The sequence below is a fragment of the Lepus europaeus genome, chromosome 6 (assembly GCF_033115175.1).
Source record: "Lepus europaeus isolate LE1 chromosome 6, mLepTim1.pri, whole genome shotgun sequence".
NCBI classification, from domain to species: domain Eukaryota; kingdom Metazoa; phylum Chordata; class Mammalia; order Lagomorpha; family Leporidae; genus Lepus; species Lepus europaeus.
In genome coordinates this window covers 131,318,628-131,340,723 of record NC_084832.1, presented here as the reverse complement: position 1 = coordinate 131,340,723, position 22,096 = coordinate 131,318,628, and the positions used below count along the sequence as shown (strand labels likewise).

General features: G+C 50.2%; 1 protein-coding gene across 5 annotated transcripts in view; it reads left to right on the top strand.

Moving 5' to 3' along the window:
* Positions 1-15,307: 15,307 nt before the first annotated feature.
* SCAF11 (SR-related CTD associated factor 11) overlaps positions 15,308-22,096 on the top strand; it is a 73,438-nt gene continuing 66,649 nt past the window's right edge. For 4 of the 5 annotated variants that reach the window (XM_062195115.1, XM_062195112.1, XM_062195113.1 and 1 more), the window contains exon 1: positions 15,308-15,387. The gene's annotated coding sequence lies outside the window, so the exon portion shown is untranslated. Of the gene's footprint in view, positions 15,388-15,938; positions 15,959-22,096 lie in introns of those variants that run through there. The other variant, XM_062195111.1, reaches the window with a different exon arrangement.

Below are 22,096 nucleotides of genomic sequence, written 5' to 3'. Positions count from 1 at the left end.
ATGTGCTGTAATACTTGGGCATTGAGGAAGAATCAATTGCAAAATACAGAGGGTAGCCAGTGAACAGAATATAGCAACACATGAAAAGCATTGTACACTGTACCCAAATGTGGCTTAGCCCATAAATGCAAGGTGGCTAATACCAGAAAAATCAATTAATATCATATACCTATCACTAGAAGAAAGGAAAACTGACGTGATTGGATCAATATATGGCAGAAGAGCATTTGACAAAATACAGCAGATGTTCAGGATGAAGATATTCGATAAACAAACACAGAAGAGAACTTCTTCAACCTGATCTGCCGTCTGTGAACACCTTCTGCTAACATCATACTCAGTGGTGAAAGACTGATTTCCCTCTGAGATAACAACAAGGCAAGGATGTCTGCTCTCAGCACTTTTACCTGACATCGCGCTGGAGGTGGTGGCACGGGCAGTTAAGCAAGAACAAGAAAGGAAGAAGTAAAATTTTCTATTTATGGCAAGTATGTTCTTGCATATAGCAAATTCTAAGAAATTCATGAAAACTATTTTTTAAGATTTTATTTATTTATTTGACAGAATTACAGACAGTGAGAGGGAGAGACAGAGAAAAGTCTTGCATCCGCTGGTTCACTCCCCAGGTGGACTCAATGGCCAGGGCTGGGCCAGGCCGAAGCCAGCAGCAGGAGCTTCCTCCTGCTCTCCCACGCTGGTGCAGGGGCCTGAGCACTTGGGCCACCTCTCTCTTCCCAGGCCACAGAAGAGAGCTGGATAGGAAGAGGAGCAGCTGGGACTAGAATCGGCGTCCATATGGGATGCTGGTGCTGCAGGTGGAAGATTAACCTACTGCACCATGGTTCTGGGCCCCTCATGAAAACTAACAAATATTCAGCAAGATTGCAGGATACAGGATAAATACACAAAAACCCCAGTTGTATTTCTACTCATCTGACATGATCAGTTTGAAAATCAAAGTGATGAAACAATCCCATTGGCACTCGCATGAAAGGGAACACAGCAGCTAAGAATGAACTAAGCCCAGTGTTTCTGGTGAGCTGGGGCCTTGGAGGCTCATGCCACCAGTGGTGGTGGTGGTGGCAGTGTGCGCCCGCGGCCTGCAGGCCAGTGAGGGCGGCACCGAGGGACCGCGGAGCTCTCCGTCCACTCTGGGCCATCCTCGGGCGGGACCGACTTCTTGGCCCAGAGCCCTTCCTCGCCGACCCTGCGTTCCCCTCCCACCAGTGCCTAGTTTCCTCCTTCCCCACCCTGTACCTCCCCTGGGCTGGGTGCCCCCCAGGACTTTCACCCGTTTACTTCTGAGCTTCCTCTTTGCTGCCCTGCCCCGCCCTGCTGTCACCTCTCGGTCCGCCCACTGTCCGTCCCTGTCACCTCTGCACCAGCTGCCTCTTTTTCCCCCATATACTCCCCTTTCTGGTCGCCTTTCTTAGAACTGTTTGGCCCACCATGGCTCCCTTCCCCCACCTGAGGTAAGGGAGGGAGGGGGCTTTCAAGGGGCAAGGGTCAGCGAGCGAACTTTGTTGCTCTGGGAGTATACACTAGATTCTCACCAAAGGCAGACGCGTGCTAAGCCCAACTCTGGCTCTGTATTTTCCACAAGCTGGAGGCGTTCTTGCCAAGACTTTGTCGGTGAAGTTACAGTTTTCATGTTGCAGGTCAGTAAGGGCCCATAGTTCTGCTCTAATATCTTTTTTTATTTTTTTTTAGTAGCAAGAAAACAAAGTTTGCACTGTTTTGTCTATTACCAGCCTCTCCTTCAAATCTTTGACTAAAATTGACTTTTCCCTTTGCCTCCCCCTCAAAAAAGAATGAATTAAACCAAAAAACTACAAACACATCCATGGAAGCTATAAAAACTTGTTTAAAGAGAGTAAAGGTGGCCCAAGTACATGGGAAAGGTCTCGTGTGCTGCACTGGAAGATTTACTTTTTCTTTGTTTGAGATGCATTTATTTGAAAGGCAGAAAAGAGAGAGAGGAGGAGAGAGAGAGTGATATCTTGCATCTGCTGGCTCACTCCCCAGATGGCTGGGCCAGGCCAAAGCCAGGAGCCAGGAGCTTCTTCTGGGTCTCCCACATGGGTGCAGGGGACAAGGTACTTGGGCCATCTTTCACTGCTTTCCCAGGAGCGTTAGCAGAGAGTTGGATCAGAAGTGGAGCAGCCAGGACTTGAACTGGCGCCCATACAGGATGCTGTGACTGCAGGAAGATGCTTAACCTACACCACAGTGATGGCCCCGCGCTGGAGGACTTAACACAGCACTGCACCACAGTGATGGCCCCGCGCTGGAGGACGTAACACAGCACTACACCACAGTGATAGCCCCGCGCTGGAAGACGTAACACAGCACTACACCACAGTGATGGCCCCGCGCTGGAGGACTTAACACAGCACTACACCACAGTGATGGCCCCGCGCTGGAGGACGTAATACAGCACTACACTACAGTGATGGCCCCGCGCTGGAAGACGTAACACAGCACTACACTACAGTGATGGCCCCGCGCTGGAAGACGTAACAGCACTGCACCACAGTGATGGCCCCATGCTGCAAGACGTAACACAGCACTACACCACAGTGATGGCCCCGTGCTGGAGGACTTAACACAGCACTACACCACAGTGATGGCCCCGCGCTGGAAGACATAACACAGCACTACACTACAGTGATGGCCCCGCGCTGGAGGACTTAACACAGCACTACACCACAGTGATGGCCCCGCGCTGGAAGACATAACACAGCACTACACTACAGTGATGGCCCCGCGCTGGAGGACTTAACACAGCACTACACCACAGTGATGGCCCCGCGCTGGAGGACGTAATACAGCACTACACTACAGTGATGGCCCCGCACTGGAAGACGTAACACAGCACTACACCACAGTGATGGCCCCGCGCTGGAAGACGTAACACAGCACTGCACCACAGTGATGGCCCCATGCTGCAAGACGTAACACAGCACTACACTACAGTGATGGCCCCGCGCTGGAGGACGTAACACAGCACTACACCACAGTGATGGCCCCGCGCTGGAGGACGTAACACAGCACTACACCACAGTGATGGCCCCGTGCTGGAGGACTTAACACAGCACTGCACTACAGTGATGGCCCCGCGCTGGAAGACATAACACAGCACTACACTACAGTGATGGCCTCGCACTGGAAGACGTAACACAGCACTACACTACAGTGATGGCCCCGCGCGGAGGACTTAACACAGCACTGCACCACAGTGATGGCCCCGCGCTGGAAGACGTAATACAGCACTACACTACAGTGATGGCCCCGCGCTGGAGGACTTAACACAGCGCTACACCACAGTGATGGCCCCCCGCTGGAAGACGTAACACAGCACTACACCACAGTGATGGCCCTGCGCTGGAAGACGTAACACAGCACTACACTGCAGTGATGGCCTCACGCTGGAGGACTTAACACAGCACTACATCACAGTGATGGCCCCGCGCTGGAGGACTTAACACAGCACTACACCACAGTGATGGCCTCACGCTGGAGGACTTAACACAGCGCTACACTACAGTGATGGCCCCGCGCTGGAGGACGTAACACAGCACTACACCACAGTGATGGCCCCCGCGCTGGAGGACGTAATACAGCACTACACTACAGTGATGGCCCCGCGCTGGAAGACGTAACACAGCGCTACACCACAGTGATGGCCCCGCGCTGGAGAACTTAACACAGCACTGCACTACAGTGATGGCCCCGTGCTGGAGGACGTAACACAGCACTACACTACAGTGATGGCCCCGCGCTGGAAGACGTAACACAGCACTACACTACAGTGATGGCCCCGTGCTGGAAGACGTAACACAACACTACACTACAGTGATGGCCCCGCGCTGGAGGACTTAACACAGCACTACACTGCAGTGATGGCCCCGCACTGGAAGATGTAACACAGCACTACACTATAGTGATGGCCCCGCGCTGGAAGACGTAACACAGCACTACACTACAGTGATGGCCCCGCGCTGGAGGACGTAACACAGCACTGCACCACAGTGATGGCCCCGCGCTGGAGGACGTAACACAGCAGCTGATCCGCAGGTCGAATCTGACCACTGTCACAATCTCATTTGGATTCTTTGCAGAAATTCACAAGCTGATCCTAAAATTCGTATTGAAATTCAAGGGACACAGAATGACCAAAATAATCATGAAAAAGAACAAAGTTGAAGGACTCATCCTTCCTTATTTCAGAATTTCCTGCAAAACCATAGCTGCCCAGGGTCCCGGGGTAAGCATTGATTACAGTTCCACAGAATAAAATGGAAAGCCTAGAAATAGACCCCCCACCCCCCTTTTTTTTTTTTTAAGATTTTTATTTATTTATTTGAGAGGTAGAGTTACAGTGTGTAATTTCTGATTAACACGTAATACTTGTACGCCTTTATGACATGCAGTACGATATTTCATCACAGCATACAGCATGAACTTGACCAACTCAGGCAGTCAACCACAGTATTTCACCACATGCTTACAGCATGAACGTCCAAGTCAGGCCGTCAGCTGTGTGCTTGCAGCTCCTCCCGGCTCCTCTCCCTCAGCTCGTCGCACAGCACACAGTAAGGTGTTGTGGCCTAGACAGTTGCCGGCTGTGCTGTGGATGGAACATGGGAACATGTAACTTACTTTCTCTCCCCGCCCCCCACTCTCTTCCTTTCTAAAAAAAGCTTTATTTATGTATTTGAAAGGCAGAGTTACAGAGAGGCAGAGGGAGAGGGAGACAGAGAGAAGCCTTCCATCCACTGGTTCCCTCCCCAAATGGCCACAATGGCCGGAGCTGGCCGTTCTGAAGCCAGGAGCCAGGTGCTTCCTATGAGTCTCCCATGTGGGTGCAGGGGCCCAAGCACTTGGGCCATCCTCCACTGTTTTCCCAGGCCATCGCAGAGAGCTGGATCGGAAATGAAGCAGGTGGGACTTGAACCAGCGTCCATATGGGATGCCAGCACTGCAGGTGGCAGTGGTACTTGCTGTGCCACAGCACCAGCCCCAGGATTTGTCTTTCTGTGTCTGGCTCACATAATGATGTACAATAACATCTCTGTAGCTGCAGTTGTCAAGATTTTGTTCTATTATGGCAAAAGAATATCCTTATCTATTCATTCACTGATGACCACCTAGGTGAATTCCATGTCTTGGCTATTGTAAGTGCAGGTATCGCTTTCATATGCTCATTTCACTTCCACTAGATATACCCCCAACTGGGTCACAAGGTAGACCTATTTTTAGTTTTTTGAGAAACCTCTGTATTGTTCTCCACAATAGATGTAATAACTTGCACTCCCAACGAGAGTATATAAATATTTCTTTATCCCTATATCCTTGCTAACATTTGTCACTCTTTGTCTTGTTGATAATAGCCTTGCTAACTGGAGTGAAATGATGCCTTATTGCAGTTTTGATTTGCCTTTCTCTGGTGGCTAAAGACATCGTCTGTCATATGTTTGTGGATCATTTGTATTTCTTGTCTTGGGAAATGTCTGTTCGGATCCTTTGCTCATTTCTTAACTGGACACTTCGGTTTTTGTTGTTGAATTGTTCAGTTACTTATCTATTCTGGCTTTAATCTTTTGTCAGATGCATCATTTCCAAATATTTCCTCTTGCTCTGTTAATGGTCTCTTTACTGCATTGTTTCTGTTGCTGCGCAGAAGCGCCTTAGTTTGATATAATCCCTTTTATCTAGTTTTGCTTTTGTTGCCTGTATCCAAAAAGTTGTTTCCTATACTAATGTCTTGAGGTATCTCCTCATGGTTTCTTCTAGTTCCAGGTCTTACATTCTGGTCTTTGATTCATGTTTAGTCCACTTCTGTATAGGATGAACGGCAGGGTCAAGTTTCAGTGTTCCGCGTACAGATATGCAGTTGTCCCAGTACCATGTATTGGAGAGACTGTCCTTTCTCCAGTCTATGCTCTGGCACCTTGGTCTGCATCATTTGGCTACAGATGCTTAAATTAATTCCTGGGATCTTTGTTCTGTTCCATCGGCCTAAGTGTTGGTTTCTGTGCCAGTGCCATGCTGTTCTGGTTACTATCGTGCTGTAGAGATCTTGAAATCAGGTGTTGTAATATCTCCAGCTGTGTTCTTTTTCACAAGATTGTTTTGACTATTTGTGGATTTTTATACTTCCATATGAATTTTAGGATTGCTTTTTTTCTGGTTCTTCAAAGAATAGCATTGGTATTTTGATGAATCTGTAAATATCGTACTGCATGTCAGAAAGGCGTAGAAGTATTACGTGTTAATCAGAAATTACATGCTGGGGCCAGCATTGTGGCATAGTGTGTTATGCCACTGCCTGCAATGCAGGCATCCTTTATTGGCACTGGTTCCTGTCCTAGCTGCTCCACTTCCAATCCAGCTTCCTGACAATGGCCTGGAAAAAGTAGCAGCAGATGACCCAAGTGCTTGGGCCCCTGCCACCCACGTGGGAGACCTGGAAGAGGCTGCAGGCTTCAGTGGGCCTAGCTCTGGCTGGTGCGGCCATGTGGGGAGTGAACCAGCAGATGGATGATCTCTCTCTCTCTCAACTCTAACTTTCAAAAAAATAAATCTTTTAAAAACTCTATGTTAATAGCCGGTGCCGTGGCTTAACAGGCTAATCCTCCGCCTTGCAGCGCCGGCACACCGGGTTCTAGTCCCGGCCAGGGCGCCGGATTCTATCCCGGTTGCCCCTCTTCCAGGCCAGCTCTCTGCTATGGCCCAGGAAGGCAGTGGAGGATGGCCCAAGTCCTTGGGCCCTGCACCCGCATGGGAGACCAGGAGAAGCACCTGGCTCCTGGCTTCGGATCAGCGCGATGCGCCGGCCGTGGTGGCCATTGGAGGGTGAACCAACGGCAAAAAGGAAGACCTTTCTCTCTGTCTCTCTCTCTCACTATCCACTCTGCCTGTCAAAAACAAAAACAAAAACAAACAAAAAAAACCTATATGTTAATAACAAATAAAATGGTAAAAAATAAAGATAGTTCATAGAATGGGAGAAAATATTGGCAAAGCATATACAGAATATATTGATAATTACTACAACTCAAAAAAAAATACAAGCAGTCCAATTAAGATTGATCAAATAATCTAAGTAGACATTTTTCCAAGTAAGATATATGAATGACCAATAAATAAGCACATGAAAATATGTTCAACATTCTTAGTTCTCAAGAATGGCAAATTTAAACCAAAGTGAGATATCAATTTATTCTCAACAGAATAGTCTCAATCAGAAACACATACAAATAGAAAAGTTGTGGAGGATGTAGAAAATTGGAGCCTTCGTGTTTTGCTGGAAAAGTGGTTTGGCAGCTCCTGGAAATGTTAGATAAAGAGGTGTCATGCAGCCCAGCAGTTCTTTTTTTTTTTTTTTTTAAGATTTTATTTATTTTATTTGAGAGGTAGAGTTACAGACAGTGAGAGGGAGAGACAGAGAGAAATATCTTCCTTCCGTTGGTTCACTCCCCGAATGGACACAACGGCTGGAGCTGAGCTGATCTGAAGCCGGAAGCCAGGCGCCTCTTCCTGGTCCCCACGTGGGTGCAGGGGCCCAAGGACTTGCGCCATCCTCCACCACTTTCCCAGGCCACAGCAGAGAGCCGGACTGGAAATGGAGCAGCCAGGACTAGAACCAGTGTCCATATGGGATGCCAGCACCGTAGGCGGAGGATTAACCTACTGCGCCACAGCACTGGCTCCAACTCCAGAAGTTCCACACCTAGGTTTGTTCTCAGGGGCAGTGGAGACATGTCCACACAGAGTTGGTGTGTGACTGCTTACAGTAGCATCATTTGTAATAGCCGAAAGGTGGATACAACTCCAGTTTCCATCAGTGATACATGGACAGATAACTAAAACATGGTATATGCATACAACAGAATATTATTCAAAAGGAAGAAGAAATGAAGTAGTGCTGTTTGTCTAAGATGAATCTTGCAAACACGATGCTAAATGAAAGAAGCCAATGACAAAAGTCCATATAATTATGGTTCTTTTGTATGAAATGTTCAGAATAGGCAAATCTATCCAAAAAGTTGTTTAGGAGTTGCCCAGGGCTGGCAGTTTAAGGAGAAATGGGTAAGACTGCTAACGGGGATGAGGTTGTGAGAGTTGATGAATAATATTCTAAAATTGTGGTTATAGCTTCATACCTGTGAAGATATTAAACATCATTTTGTTGTACTCATAAAATGAGTGAACTGTGTGATGTGTGCTATGTATCTCAATATAGTTGTTAATGCTTTTTTTGAAAAAAGGTTTATTTTTATTTATTTGAGAGGCAGAGTGACAGAGAAAGAGAGACACGGAGAGGTCTTCCGTCCTCTGGTTTACTCACCAACTGTCTGCAACAGCTGGAGCTGGGCCAGTCTGCAGCCAGAAGCCTGGAGCTTCTTCTAGGTCTCCTATGTGGGTGTAGGGGCCCAGGCATTTGGACCATCTTCCGCTGCTTTCCCAGCTGCATTAACAGAGAGCTGGGAGGGCCTACGCCCTGGCGTGGTGGGTAAAGCCGCCGCCTGCAGTGCTGGCATCCCATATGGGTGCCAGTTCGAGTCCCAGCTGCTCCTCTTCCAATCCAGCTCTCTGCTCTGCCCTGGGAAAGCATTGGAAGATGGCCCAAGTGCTTGGGCCCCTGCTCCCTTGTGGGAGACTGGGAGGAAGCTCCTGGCTCCTGGCTTTGGATCAGCACAGCTCTGGCTGTTGCGGCCATCTGAGCAGTGAACCAGCAGATGGGAGACCTCCCTCTCTCTCTCTAATCCTTCCTTCCTTTTTTTTTTTTTTTTTTGAAAGATTTATTTATTTATTTGAAAGGCAGAGTCATCAGGAAACTTTTAATGATATCAGAAATTGAAAACACTCTGTGTGCACCAGCAATAGCACTTCTCAATCTTGGTTGACTTGGTCCCCCTTTTATAATAAACTTTTCGTAAGAACCCCTTGCTTTATGTTCTGAAATGAAAGTCATAGCTACCCACAGTACTATATACCCAGTTGTAATAGGAAAGAGAAATAAAATGTAAAGAATTTACACCGGAACATGCATTTCCTCCTGTAAGTATTCTAGGGAGCAGACATTTGGTGTGCACTTAGGGTGCTCCTGGGACTCCCTGAGACTCCCACATCCCATAGCAGAGTGGCTGGGTCTAATCCGGGCTCCCTTTTCTATCTAGCTTCCTGCTCATGTGCACCTGGGAGGCAGCAGGTGGTGGCCCAAGGGAGTCCCTGCCACCTACTCGGGAGATGCAGAATGACTTCCAGGATCCTAGCTTCCACCTGGCCCACTCCCCAACTTTGTGGGCATCCGAGGAATGGACCAGGGGCTGCATGATTTATTCATTAATTCTCTCTCTGCTCCTCCCTCCCACCCTCCCTCTTCAAGCAAGCAGGGAAGCAACAAATGCCTCTGGAGGGCAACACTCCTCAGACAGCAAGCTAGTTTATGATGTAGCCAAAGGAATGATGTATATCGATTCAGCCTATGTATGGCTGAATCAGAGAGCAAGTTGTAAAACAGCAATTAGTAGTTCTACTTATGTAAATATATAGAAAAAGGTCTAAAACGATTCTGAATTGATGTTAATGAATTGACAAAAACTCTCTTTATGATGAGACATAAAATTTTGCCATTTTCCTTATGAATTTCTTTTTTTAGAAAGCTTTTATTTAATAAATACAAATTTCATGGTACAGCTTTAGGAATATAGCGGTTCTTCACCCCAAACCCACCCTCCCACCCCCACTCTGGTCCCACCTCCTACTCCCTCTCCCATCCCATTCTTAATTAAGATTCATTTTTAATTATCTTTATAAACAGAAGACTAACTCTATACTAAGTAAAGATTTCAACAGTTTGCACCCACACAGACACACAAGTAGAAAGTATTGTTTGAAGACAAGTTTTACTGTTAATTCTCATAGCACACTTATTAAGTACAGAGGTCCTACATGGGGAGTAAGTGCACAGTGATTCCTGTCGTTGATTTAATACTTACATTCTTATTTATGACATCAGTGATCTCCCAAGGCTCTTGTCATGAGCTGCCAAGACTACGGAAGCCTTTTTAGACCACGAACTCTGTCAGTATTTACACAAGGATGTAAGCAAAGTGGAAGTTCTCTCCTCCCTTCAGAGAAAGGTACCTCCTTCTTTGATGGCCCCTTCTTTCCACTGGGATCTCACTCACAGAGATCCTTCATGTAGTCATTTTTGCCACGGTGTCTTGGCTTTCCAAGCCTGAAATGCTCTCATGGGCTTTTCAGCCGGATCTGAATGCCTTAGGGCCTTACGCATTTCTGTACAGCTGCTCTTCAGCTTACAACGGGGTTACATCCTGAGTAGCCTACTGTACATTGAAGATATTGTAGGTGACTACATCTGCCCTATGCAACACCATATTTTAGCAGCACCACCCACCGTAGAGTATCATTGTTCTGCTTAAAATGTCCAGGTTCAGTGGGAACTGAGCCCCCTGCTGTCACCCAGCTTTGCAGAACAGGATCGGATGCTTATCTGAGGTTACGTGTATACTAAATACATATTATTTTGCACCGTTGTAAGTCAACTATCTGCATCTGAATTTTGCTGGCTTTGTGAACAGAAGTCTGTGGCGAGCTGCAGGAGCACCACCACATACACTCCGAGGGTTCTGGAGACCTAATGCCTCTGTGAAACAGTTCCTGGCCTTCTCAGGAGGCCATGCAAGGCAGCCAGGGGCAGGTTCAGGTGCTGGATGTCAGAGCCGTCTCCTGACTGCTGGGGGTCCCAGCAGGCACTGCTGGGTAGGCAGGGGGAGTCACACTGGAAGGGCTTCGGCATTTCTGTCACCCTCCGCAGAAACAAGCCTCCTCCTGCACGCCTGTGAACACCAGCTGCTGCAGATCCCATACCACTTCCCAGCTCCTCACAATCCCGTGCACCACAGCTGGTTGCCTACCGCTTCCCAGTCACCCAGGACTTCTGGACACCTGAGCCTTTGGCACCATGCCACATCCACCGTCCCCCACGTGTGGCCCCCCGCGCAGGCTGCCTCTTGTGGCAGTGCCAAGTGGACCACGCACTCCACAAGACCTGGAGGGGCCTGGCCTCTCTTGATGCCTCTAGGTGTACGATGGGATCCTCGGCCTCTGTTGGCCTGTCCCCCAGCGTGGATGGTGGTGTCCACTGTCCTCACGGTCATCTGAAGCCTGCCTGTCGTGTGGACGCACTCAGTGGTGACAGCTGACTTGGAGGAGGAGACAGAGGTGGGGAGCAGAGCGGGTGGGAGGAGCAGTACTTACTGGTGATGTGTTGGAAACAGGCGAAGAATGTGGAGAAGAAAACTGGCAAGTCCACAGGGGTCCTCCAGAGCCACGGGCTTCTGGCCTGAGGCCAATACAGAGTGGTAATCCTCAGGCTGGTCTGGCCTACCCTTCTTCCATCACTGCCCTGGGTAGTGGAGGACTCAGAGGCAGACCTGGTGTCCAGGTGGCACAGGCAGTCATTTAGGAGGGACCCTGAGAGCAGCGAGGGGGGTATTGCTAAGTGGCAGAGCCTCGGCTCGTGCAGCTGTGTGGAGGGATAAATGGCTAGAGTCTAGAGTATGCTCATAAGTGGACTTGCTGTGGTTCTGGAAGGAGGACAAGGCATGTGCGCAGTGCTGTCAAAGTGGGCATGAGACGTGAAGATCTTCGTTTTACTTGTTACTGCCCAACAGAGAACACCAAAAGCCACAGGAGCAAGGACAGGGCTGGGTGACATACACCAGCGTCTGCCATGGGCTACACTGGTGTTGGGCCAACAGGCACAGGGTAAGAGTAGCCGTGGGGGCTGGAATGCAGGTTGTTCATGGGCCCGATAGCATGAGCTCCCAGTTAACAAGGTTGAGCCAGCTTCTGCAAGCAGTATAGTGCTACCCATGCAGACTCTCCAGCTACTTGGTGATATGTTGCCTACACAGGATCTGTTTCACCATGGAAGTGGCATCGATGTGTCTTCAGGAATTCAAATATATTTTCAGTTTTCTGCCTCAAGAGTCACTAGTACCACTTAGGGCTTAAAGTGTTTGATTCACTGACCTGGGACTGGGTGCAGTGGGGCATATACCATCTAGAAACCTCTAGACAGAGCCCTGGGATGAGTCAGGTGTTAGTCTGTAAACGAGACCTCGTGAAGCAGCACCATCCTGCAGGACTCTGTGTGCCGCCATCTGTATCTGTTATGTGGCACTGCGTCCCAGCAGAGACTGGAGAGCAGAAGTGTGTCTGAGCACTGATTCCTGGTGATTCACCTGGGCAACTTGTACCTTCTCTTCTGGAAGGGAGTCACTAGGGTACAGAAAACGTTGCCGAGCTCCTGCAGCCACCTGGTCAGTTCAGTGTCCTCACTCTAAGGAAGTAGCAGGCAAGGAGAGGAGTTAGCCTCCTGATCTTCGGCGGGGCAGCTGCTGCACGATGGGTAGAGAAAGGTGACCCATCTGGTGTCTCTTGGTGTACATGGTGCATGAACAAGGGCAGCAGTGGCCAGCGTTGTGGCGTAGACTGTGAAGCCACTGTGCCCTAAGGGCAGCGGTACCAGTGCTGGCTGCTCCACTTCAGATCCAGATCCCTGCTAATAGCCTGGGAAAAGCAGCAGAAAATGGCCCAAGTGCTTGGGCCCCTGCCATCCATGTGGGGACCCAAATAAAGCTCCTGACTTTGGCCTGGTCCAGCCCCAGCAGCTGGGACATGAACCAGTGCCCATATGGGATGCAGTCACTGCAGGCAGAGACTTAGCCTACTATGCAACAGCATCGGCCCCACAGAAAGAAATTGAATTCTACAGAGATAACAACTGGACAGTATTACCCGGATTAAAACATACTTCACAGCGTGAAGATCAAATAAACCGTTGGCAGGCTGGTGATGTGGTGTAGTGGGTAAAGCCTGTGGTGCCAGCATTCCATTTGGACACCGGTTCAAGCCCTGGATGCTCCTCTTCCAGTCCAGCTCTCTGCTATGACCTGGGAAAGCAGTAGAAGATGGCCCAAGTCCTTGGGTCCCTGCACCATGTGGGAGACCGGAAGAAGCTCCTGGCTTTGGACTAGATTAGCCCTGACCATTGTGGCCATTTGGGAAGTGAACTAGTGGATGGAAGACTCTCTCTGTCTGCCTTTCAAATAAGTAAATAAATCTTAAAAACAAAACAAAACACTGGCTTTAAAAAATTCCTGTTAACCAACTTTTCCTTATAGCATTAATGTTTCATTCCCTACATGAATATTGTCTATTTGGCCACGTTTTGCTTATGAGTCTTACACTGTACACTCTGTGAATTCATACACTTTTAATGCTTTAAGAAATGCCAGATATTTCATTAACATCAGAACTTCTTGTTATGCACCAAAAAAAGAAAGATCAACAAATGAACAACAACTTGCTGATTTCTAAAGACCTCCAGAAGTCTTAGGTGGCAGGTTGGTTTTAGAACATTCGCCACTAGGTCGCTGTCTGTGTACCAGAGCTTCCTCTCTGGATGTTTTTCTCCTGAATCTCGTGCGTCCTGTTTTGTGGTTATAATCCAATCGACGACCACGGTGGGCACATCAACCTCACTCGCCTGCTTACAGTCCATCTTTTGCTTATGTACCGCTAGCGTGCTGTGAGTTTTACCCTTCTGAATCGTCAGAGTGCAGCCATGAAGATGCTGCGTGCCCAGGTCGGGGTCTTCCCTGGGAGACGAGAGGCCGCCCCCAGCCGCGGCTTCCTGACCGGGACAGGCAGGGGCAGAGGGGCGAAGTCGGCCCGAGGAGGGACAGTCCTGGCCACCTCGCGGCACGCTCACGAGCGAGCAGCAGCGCCGTCTGGCCCCTCTGTGTCCATTCTACGGGGTACACGTGTTCGAAACCTCACACTTGCGCTCCAGTCACTGCCGTCAGCCACAAGCGGGAGCCGTTATTTTCGGAGAGCGCTTTGCCGCCACGCGCTCGCAGAATGCCAGCGGCGGGAGTGAACACGAGCTGCCGGGAGCCGAGGGACCAGCGCTGCCCCTCGCGGAGAGCGAGCTGCTCCCACGGACCCAGCCTGGCGCTCGGCCCTGGCCGGCTCGCCTCAGGACGCCTGGGGGACCAGCGCTGCCCCTCGCGGAGGGCAAGCTGCTCCCACGGACCCAGCCTGGCGCTCGGCCCTGGCCGGCTCGCCTCAGGACGCCTGGGGGACCAGCGCTGCCCCTCGCGGAGGGCAAGCTGCTCCCACGGACCCAGCCTGGCGCTCGGCCGCCGAGGGACAGCACTGCTCCCACGGACCCAGCCTGGCGCTCGGCCCTGGCCGGCTCGCCTCAGGACGCCTGGGGGACCAGCGCTGCCCCTCGCGGAGGGCAAGCTGCTCCCACGGACCCAGCCTGGCGCTCGGCCGCCGAGGGACAGCACTGCTCCCACGGACCCAGCCTGGCGCTCGGCCCTGGCCGGCTCGCCTCAGGACGCCTGGGGGACCAGCGCTGCCCCTCGCGGAGGGCAAGCTGCTCCCACGGACCCAGCCTGGCGCTCGGCCCTGGCCGGCTCGCCTCAGGACGCCTGGGGGACCAGCGCTGCCCCTCGCGGAGGGCAAGCTGCTCCCACGGACCCACTCGGCCGCCGAGGGACAGCACTGCTCCCACGGACCCAGCCTGGCGCTCGGCCCTGGCCGGCTCGCCTCAGGACGCCTGGGGGACCAGCGCTGCCCCTCGCGGAGAGCGAGCTGCTCCCACGGACCCAGCCTGGCGCTCGGCCCTGGCCGGCTCTCCTCACGACGCCCCCGGCCGCGTCTCGGTGCGGGGCCCCGCACAAGGCCCGGCCCGCTGGGGAAGCGGGCGCCACCGGCCAGCGCCTCACGCCCCAGCAGAGCCGGCCGGCCGCCGCCCCAGAGCCGCCTGCCCGAGACGACCCGGCTGGGCAGGCGCCGGTCCCGCAGAGCGCACGCGCACAGCCCGGCTCGGCGCGCGGCGGGGCGGCCGGCGGGGAGCGCATTTCCCAGAAGCCCTCGCCGCCGACTTCCTCCCGCCCGCAGGACGCACGGCGTGGCCCCGCCCACCACGTCCCGCAGCCCGCGGCGGGTCGTCGGCGCCCCCCGGCGGCCGCGCCGAGCGCTGCGGGCTGTGGGGCCCGGGCGGGCGGGAAGAGGGCTGGTCCGGTCGCCGCCGTCGTCACCGCGGCGCGCCGGCCTGAGGCGGCGCGGAGGGAGGGAGGAGGCGGGAGAGCGGAGGAGGCCCACGCGGCGGGGGAGGGAGCGGCGGGCGCCAGCCGCGCGGAGCAGCGCAGCGCGGCCCGCTCCCGCCTCGCTCGGCGCCCGCGGTCCCCGCTCGGCCGGAGGAGCGCGCGCTCGGAGCTCGGCGGCGCAGGGACGGGCCTCGGCTCCCGCGGCGGGGCCTCGACCTCGGCTGAGGTAAACACGGGCGGCCCGCGGGGGAGGGCGCCGCGCCGGGAGCGGCTCGGGCGGCCCGAGGTGGGAGGCTCGCGCGGCGGGAAGTTGAGGCTGCGGCCGGGGCCCCGCGCCTGCCGGCCTCGGCCCGGCCCTTCGCCGTCCGGTCGGCGGCCTCGGCCCGGCCCTGTCCCCGCGGGCAGGCCCCGCTCTCGCCGCCGACACCCGCTCCGCCCCGCCGGCGACGCTGGGGACTTGGCTTTTGTCGCCGGCGCGCGGCCGCCTGCGAAGCCAAACTTTACTGCGCGGCGACCTCGGTGCGCCCGCCCGCCCGCCCGGGAGGCCGCCGCTGACCTCCCCGCCGCGGCCGCGTCTCCGGCCTGCGTGCGCCTGCAGCCTGGCGGCGGCGGCGGAGTCGCCCCTCCGGCTCGCTCTTGGTGAGAGCCCGCAGGAGAAAAGTTGGTGGGTCTGGGTGGTGGTGTTGTTAACTGCCGGGGCCGGAGAAAACGGAGTTAGAGAGCTGTCTTTGGGTTTTCTTTTGTTTTATGCGGTCCTGTCAGAGAGCCTGGTTGGAGTTGTGTCTCGTCTTTGCAATGTGAGTTTTTAAAAAGTTGGTAATTCTTGTTCTAGTTAACTGCACTTTAGCGGTCATGTGTTTTGCAGCTTGCGAATATATTGGCAATCGTTCAGTTTCGCATTCAGAGAGCGATTTGGGCGGGGCAGGACCTTGAGACTTTGATACGTGTTTAAGATCTCACCGTGGTAGAGTTTGCGTATGGCAAGGGGGCAAGAAACTGTAGAAAGTGTAAATTGTTTCAGATACGCTGCTCGAAGACGTGTCACGGAGAAAATTTCAAGGAATTTTCCCTCCCCTGTAAAATCTTCTTTTGGGAGTGGGGTCATGGCTAAGATGGAAACTCTGTGGGTTGTTCAGCTCTTCTTGAAGACATGTGCAGTTTCATGCTGCCATTGATTCATCATCAGTAGCATCTTTCAGTATTCAGAAAATCCAATATTACATATATCATTAGCTTAATATGAACTTTAGCAACATCAGGAAGCAAAAGCTGTAAAACCTTAACTAAAGAGAGTAGCAGGCAAACAATAATTATTGAATGTTCTTTGTAACTTTTTCAAGTTCTGCCATCATCTTCTCTTATCTAAAGATTTACTTATTTGAAAAGCAGAATGTGTGTGTGAGTGTATCTTTGTGTGTCATGGGAGGGGGTGTATCTTCCATTTGATAGTTCATGCCCCAATGGCTGCAGCAGCTAGGAGCCTGGAACTCCATGCTGGTCTCTCAAATGGGTGGCAGGGACCCGAGTACTTGGCCATCCTCTGCTGCCTTCCTAGGCAGGTTAACAGGGAACTGGTTTGGAATCAGACTAGCAAGTACTCCAGCCAGACTCTGGTACGGGATGCCAGTTGTTGGTGTTGCAACTGCTAGCTTAACCTGCACCACAACACTGGCCCCTAACCATGTAAATTGAGTTGTAACCTTGTTCAGAGAAACTTAAAATGCAGGTTCTTATTTATATCTTCTGTCCCCAGGAGAAGTTTAATAGCCTTGTGCTTTGTCTTGCATCTGAGCAATGCCAATTGTTAACAGCATTGGTAAAAGAGAGGTCAGAGTTAAAATATCCAGCAATGAATGTCCTGTTGCTATTCACAGGACCCTTTTTTTTTTTTTTTTTAAGTTTTAGCTTTATGAATTGCTGCTACTTAGATAAATAAAAGTTCAGTATAAAATATGAAGACACCACATTCATCTCTGGCTTGCAAACTGGCTTCGTAAAAAGTTGCAGTGACCATTACTGATATACAGTCTTGAACATTCAACAGGCTATGTCCTTGATATGATAACATATGTCAGAGCATGTCACTTGTCAGTTGTAGTCCTTACCGTAGGCTGCACAGGTTGTGGGAGATTTGGGTCTCTTTTTCTCTTAGTGTTTACCCTTTCTCCAACCACATTTGCTACTGTGCTACCAAGACCTTCTCTGACTACTCTGTAAAACATCAAACCCCCCCCATTTCCTCTTTTTCTGCCATTTTTTTCTTAATTGTTTTTATTACTTTCCAACATACTACTGTGTAATTTACTAATTTAAGTTTGTTACATTTTTTTCTTCACTCTAATGCAACTCCCCTGAGAAAACAGTTTGACAGTTGGTCACTGTTTTATCCCTAAACACCTGAACAGTGCTTGATATGTAGTAGATATTTAATGTTTAGTAGTTTAACATGCTTTCAGCTGTAAACATTAAAAATAGTAATTGTGGTTTAAAAGTTTAGACCATGTATGTCTCAGACTGTTGCATAAACTGCCAAGTTACTTACATCTATGTGTAGACCATGATTCAGTTCAGGAGTCCACATTTATAAAGGAGAGTAACAATTTGTGACCTTCAAACAGTGATTTGTCAGAATATAGAGGGAGCTAAGAAATGCTTGCCTAAGAGTAGAGTGGTGTAATTATTTTATTGTTAAAACTGTAGTCGTTTAGAAGCCACGTTAGACTGACTTTTGGTAGCTCCAGAGGGCAGAACTGGGGTTGTGAAGATATGTATTGAGAGGGAGGATGGGCAGCAGGAGTGATCTGGGGGAGAAGCTGGGCTTTTGCCTGACCTGGGAGAGATGATCGTAGTTTGAGTTAGGATGAGGACCATGGAGATGGGCTGAATGGATGGGATTTGAGATCCGTAGGCCTCCTGTGGTAGGTTAAAGCAGAGGGAGGCATTTTGGTGATGATTCCTGTTGGTGGTGGGGCCCAGAGAGGACAAAAGCCGTGTTGTCTTTGACATGCTAGGTTTGGAGGACCTCTGGAAGGCTCAGATGGAAGTTTCTACAGGCAGTTAGAGATAGGCTACTTCAGAAAGTTTGTGGAAAATGTGCGACATGAAACAGCAATGCATAGATTTCTAAACTGCACCAAAATAAGCTTATCTTTTAGTTCCATTTTCCACAATTTTTAAAGTACTCATGAATGATTTTTTTTTTTTTTAAATATTTGCTTGTTCATCTTGAAGGTCAGTTACAGAGAAAGAGAGAGGGAGAGATCTTCCATCCACTAGTTCACTCCCCAAATAGCCAGGAGCCAGGAGCTTCACCTGGGTCTCCCACGTAGATCTTTTCCCAGGCCTTTAGCAGGGAGCTGGATTGGAAATGGAGCAGCCAGGACATGAGCTGATGCCCATATGGAATATCAGCATTGCAAGTGGAGGCTTTACCTTCTATGCCACAATGCTGGCCCCTGAGTGATTTTCAAACATACATAAAGGATGTGGGTTGAAAACAGGGAATTGGCATCACCTTTGTAGGTAATTGAAATTGTGGTTGTGAGTGAAATTACCTTGGGGATGAGGTGTGACTGGCAAGAAAAGAACCACAATGGCTCCCAACATGAAAGAAAGTTTGCTGGGAGAATGTGAGGTGCCAGAGAATACTGTACCAATCAGAGAATTAGGAAGTGAACATGGTCTCACAGAAACCAGAGGAAGAGTGTTTCAGAGGACAATTGTGTATGGCCAACTGTTGATGAGAGTTAAATAAGGTGAGAACTACAAAATGAGGAGAGCTGATTGGTCTTTGGAGCAAGTGGGACAGTAACCTTATTTTCAGATTGGTCCTTAACTAGGTCTAAACTAGATCCGCAAATACTGAGATGAACGTTTAAAAAGTTATGTATCCACATTCAGAAGAAAACTAATGTTCATCAGATATGTACTGTCAGGCACTGTGTTTTAGACATTTTACAGAATTTTAATTTGTTTTTAGTAGTCTTGCAATATTGGATGTATTTGCCCACTTTATGGAAGTTGGTCTGAAGATCTAGAGAAGGTAAATAACTTAAGTTATAGAGTACTTGCTGAGTATCTGTTCCCAAGTCCATTTGACCCTTTGACCTTTAGTTACTCATTACACATCAGTTGGCCTCCCAACCTATAAATCAGTTCTCTCCAGTAGGCATTTCTGCTTTGATGAAAATGCTGTGTATCTACACTGCCCAGTATAGTAGCTGAAGGTGATGTGTGGCTAGTGAGCACTTAAAATGTGGCCAATTTGGCTGAGAGACTGAATAGGAGTTACCATATTGGATGGTGCAGTATGGCTCACAAGCCACTGAGAATCTCATGTTAATAAAGCATAGTCTTATGAAAATAGGTGGAAACACATATTGTTCTTCATTTGAAAGGAGTCCTGCTTTGCTTATTTGCTAATCTTGGTTGCTGTAAATGAATTTTGTAGGTAACTCTTTTTTTAAGACTATTAACAGGTTTCAGGTACAGTACAAGGAACTTTTCCCGATGAACCATTTGAGAGTAAGTAGCAGATACAATGTCGTCACCTCAAATGCACTTCTAGGGAATTTCTGCTACACAAGTATGTAACCATCCAAGTCAGGAAGTTAGCTATCTAGTCGCAGCTGTCAATCAAGTTTGCCGGTTTCCACAGTAGTTTCCTTTGTAAGCTAAAGAATTCTGTGTTACATTTAGGTGTAATATCTTTTAGATTCCTTTGACATAGAACAATCTCTCGGTCTTACCTTCATAACCTTGATACTTTTTTTTTTTTTTTGACAGGCAGAGTGGACAGTGAGAGAGAGACAGAGAGAAAGGTCTTCCTTTGCCATTGGTACACCCTCCAATGGCCGCTGTGGCCAGCGTGCTGCGGCCGGCGCACCGCACTGATCCGATGGCAGGAGCCAGGTGCTTATCCTGGTCTCCCATGAGGTACAGGGCCCAAGGACTTGGGCCATCCTCCACTGCACTCCCTGGCCACAGCAGAGAGCTGGCCTGGAAGAGGGGCAACCAGGACAGAATCCGGCGCCTCGACCGGGACTAGAACCTGGTGTGCCGGCGCCGCAAGGTGGAGGATTAGCCTATTGAGCCGCGGCGCCGGTCGATTCTTTTTTTTTTTTTTTTTAAAGATTGAAGGTTAGTTTTGTTGTAAAATGTCTCTTACTTTGAGTTTGTGAAATATTTCCTTATGGTGCAGTATTTGACAGTAGTAATGTGTTCTCAGTTTGCCCTATCACCTGGCATAGGATTTATTTATTGATTGATTGATTTGTTTATTTGAAAGGCAGAGTTACAGACGCAGAAGCAGAGAGAGAGAGGTCTTCTATCCACTAGTTCACTTCCCAGATGGCTGCAACAGCCAGAGCTGAGCCCATCCAAAGCCAGGAGCTTCTTCCTGGTTTCCCATGCAGGTCCAGGAGCCCAAGGACTTGGGCCATCTTCTACTGCTTTCCCAGGCCGTTAGCAGAGAGCTGGATTAGAAGTGGAGCAGCCGGGACTTTACATGGCATCCATATGAGATGCTGGTATTGTAGGCAGTGGCTTTACCTGCTATACCACAGCGCCAGCCCCTGGCATAGGATTTGCTGCATTACTGTACTATGCACTGTGATCACTTGCCTAAGGGGATTTCTTCCAAACTTCTTCATTGCAAAGTGACTTTTCCCTCTCTTAATTTTTCTTTTTTTGTTTTGGCAGGCAGAGTTAGTGAAAGAGACAGAGAGAAAGGTCTTCCTTTTTCCGTTACTTCACCCCCCAGTGGCCGCTGTAGCGGGCGCACCGCGCTGATCCGAAGCCAGGAGCCAAGTGCTTCTCCTAGTCTCCCATGTGGGTGCAGGGCCCAAGTATTTGGGCCATCCTCCACTGCCTTCCCGGGCCATAGCAGAGAGCTGGACTGGAAGAGGAGCAACTGGGACTAGAACCCGGGGTGCCGATGCCGCAGGCCCCCTCCCTTAATAATTAATATGTAATTTTGGGGTAGGTATTTTTAAACTCTAAAAATAGCCCATTCCTTCTCAAACTTGCTCTTACTTATTGTTAAGCTATCCTAGCTTTGACCAGTGAAAGCTTTTCAAGCTAGCTTATATTTCTTTTCACTTGGTTTGAAAACTTCCATTCTTTTTGACACAGTATACCAAACTTACCTTTTTTAAAAAATTTTTATTTATTTATTTGAAAGGTAGAGTTGCAGGCCGGCGCCGTGGCTCAACAGGTTAATCCTCCGCCTTGCGGCGCCAGCACACCGGGTTCTAGTCCTGGTCGGGACACTGGATTCTGTCCCGGTTGCCCCTCTTCCAGGCGAGCTCTCTGCTCTGGCCAGGGAGTGCGGTGGAGGATGGCCCAAGTCCTTGGGCCCTGCACCCCATGGGAGACCAGGAGAAGCACCTGGCTCCTGCCATCAGATCAGCGCGGTGCGCCGGCCGCAGTGCGCCGGCTGGGTGGCCATTGGAGGGTGAACCAACGGCAAAAGGAAGACCCTCCTCTCTGTCTTTCTCTCTCACTGTCCACTCTGCCTGTCAAAAAGAAAGAAAAAAAAAAAAAAGGTAGAGTTGCAGATAGTGAGAGAGACAGAGAGAAAGGTCTTCCTTCCATTGGTTCACTCCCCAAATGGCCGCAACGGCTGTTGCTTCGCTGATCTGGAGCCAGGAGCTTCTTCCTGGTCTCCCATGCGGGTGCAGGGGCCCAATGCCTTGGGCCATCTTCCACTGCCCTCCCGGGCCACAGCAGAGAGCTGGACTGGGAGAGGAGCAGCCGGGACTAGAACCCGGCGCCCATTATGGGATGCTGGTGCTGCAGGCGGAGGATTAATGCACTGCGCCATGGTGCTGGCCCCCAAACTTACCTTTTATTTTCTCTACCACAGTCCTGGAATCAGTTATTCCAAGGACTGATTTCTTTCAGTGGAGAAATGTGTTCTGAAATCAAGATTTGAG